The following is a 2464-nucleotide window of genomic DNA, read 5'->3' as shown; positions in this document are numbered from 1 at the left end:
ACATAGTTTGGCATTTGTTCCAAGGCATCTGTAAGAGGAATATTTATGTGAATTTTCTTAAAAATATCCAAAAACTTAGAAAATTGCTTATCTAATTTTTGCTTTTGAAAGCATTGAGGATAAGGAAGTGGAGTAGAGAGAATAGGAGGATTGTCAGGAAATGAAATTGCTGGAAGCATGTCCGTCTCTCTTGGTGTATCATCCACAATCTCCTCTTCTTCCCCTTTATTCTTACTTTAGCCATTCTTTTCAGGTGTAGGTGTGGACATGGTTTCCTTTGCTGGTGATTTATCAATTTCTCTTCCACTCCTAAGTGTGATGACATTGCATTGTTCCTTAGGATTCACTTCTGTGTTGTTAGGAAAAGTTTCTCTCTGTTGGGTATTTATAGTCGTGGCCAGTTGCCCAATTTGTATTTCAAGGTTCTTCATAGTGGCTCCCATATTGTTGCAATGAGTCTCAATGTTGTCTAGCCGTGCATCTGTCTTTTTAAACCTTGCTTTTGTCTCCTCAACAAAAGATATCATGGCATCCTCAAGTGACATCTTCTTCTCACCTTGATGACTCTCAAATCCTATAGGAGGTTGCAGCACATTCCTTGTATTTCCATAAGACAAATTCTCATGATTTCGAAGCCCTGGATGGTAATATTGTGGCACTGGATTACCCCTATAGTTGTAGTTCCGATTGTTGATGTATTGAACTTGTTCATGACTCTCTCCATTGCTCGGATCTGTCCTACTTGTAGTTGCCACATATTTTGCACCTTGTGGTATCCTCTGGGTTGTCAAAGATGAAATCTGATGAGACAGAGAAGCAACTTGAGCTGAAAGTGTAGCCAACGGCTCCAATTCATGAATTTCAGCAACTTTCTTAGCCATAGTTCTTTCAGTTGGCCATTGATAGTTATTTGAGGCCATTTCTTCCAAAAGAGTAGTAGCACCCTCAGGTGTCTTTGACATCAAAGTTCCCCCAGATGCAGCATCAACTAAAGTCCGCGTTTGCCCATTTAACCCATTATAGAACATCTGAATTTGCAACCAATTCGGCAATCCATGTTGTGGGCAGCGTCGAATCAAATCTTTATACCTTTCCCATGCTTCATAGAGTGATTCAAAATCATGCTGCTTGAATTGACCAATCTCACTCCTGAGTTGAGCTGTTTTTGTAGGTGGAAAGAATTTAGCTAGAAATTTTTCTGCCATGTCCTGCCAACTAGTAATACTCCCAGGTTGTAGCGACTGTAGCCAACCTCTTTCTTTGTCCCTCAAAGAGAAAGGGAATAATCTCAGTCTAATGTTGTCTTCAGTAACACCATTGATCTTCACAGTATCACAAATCTCCAAAAACATCGCCAGATGGATAGTGGGATCATCAAGTGGCGATCCACTGAATTGGGCCTGCTGCACCATGCTGATTAATGCGGGTTTGAGCTCAAAATTGTTGGCATTAATGGGCTGGTGTCTGATACCCAAATAGTTGTCATTCACAACTGGTCGCACATAATCCTTCAAGGTGCATGACTGCGCATTATCTTGTCTGTTCTCCATGGCTAATACCCTCTTTTCCTTAGTGCTCTGAGCGTTCTTTCAATCTCTGGATCAAAAGGAATAATGTCACGTGTTCTAGCCCTGTGCATCCAACATAAAAAAAAACACACCAGAAATACAAAAAAATAATAATAAAATAAAATAAAGAAAATAAATAAATAAAAATATAAAAAGAGAATTCTAAATTAAAACCAAGATTACTTTGTATCGATATTGGCAAAAATAAGAAAAACTCAATCTCCGGCAATGGCGCCAAAAACTTTATCAGTGCAAACTACAAGTGCACAGTATCGTAGTTTTATAATATAATGATGTGTAGAGTATCGTTCTCAGGGATTGATGTCTTAATTTTACCAAGTATCGAAATTTTACTAACCTTGATTTTATTTAGAAAAATTAATAATTTTAGACTGCAAAATTTAAACAAAGCAACTTTAAATAAACTATTCAGGAGAATTTAAAACTTGATACCGCGTGTCAAATTGATGATGGTGAAAACTTCTAGGAAACCGATTTCACCTAGTTTCATACTATGCTTTACTCATTTAGCTAATTTAACTTCGTTTTCTCTGTTTGTTAGCAAATCGTCAATTTTTCCAAAAGCCTCTTTCAATAGTCAATCGGAACCTATTCTTGTTTATTATTTAACATAAGAGTATGCAAATTAATAATGCAAGAACGCAGTAAGACCCTCGATTTTTTATGCTACGTAGGTTCATACAAGTCTTTCAATCTCTATATTTATCTACGTTGAATTATCCAAGATCTATCCTATAATCCCCCCTTTCGGAAGCAAATCACAAGACTAAAATCATTTAATTAATGGCCAGTTAATAAAAAGCATTAGGTACAGAATAACTCAAACAAACATTAATGAAAACTACTTTAGATTAGCATCAAAGAGCAAGCATAGT

At 36.9% G+C, this 2464-nt stretch overlaps 1 non-coding gene across 1 annotated transcript; it reads left to right on the top strand.

The window, feature by feature from the left end:
* Positions 1-1050: 1050 nt before the first annotated feature.
* Positions 1051-1157, top strand: LOC131165180 (small nucleolar RNA R71). The gene has a single exon (XR_009139497.1). It is a non-coding gene; the product is annotated as a small nucleolar RNA R71 (small nucleolar RNA).
* The last annotated feature ends 1307 nt before the right edge of the window (positions 1158-2464 follow it).

The sequence above is a fragment of the Malania oleifera genome, chromosome 9 (genome assembly GCF_029873635.1).
Source record: "Malania oleifera isolate guangnan ecotype guangnan chromosome 9, ASM2987363v1, whole genome shotgun sequence".
NCBI classification, from domain to species: Eukaryota; Viridiplantae; Streptophyta; class Magnoliopsida; order Santalales; family Ximeniaceae; genus Malania; species Malania oleifera.
This window is presented reverse-complemented; position numbering and strand designations above follow the sequence as displayed.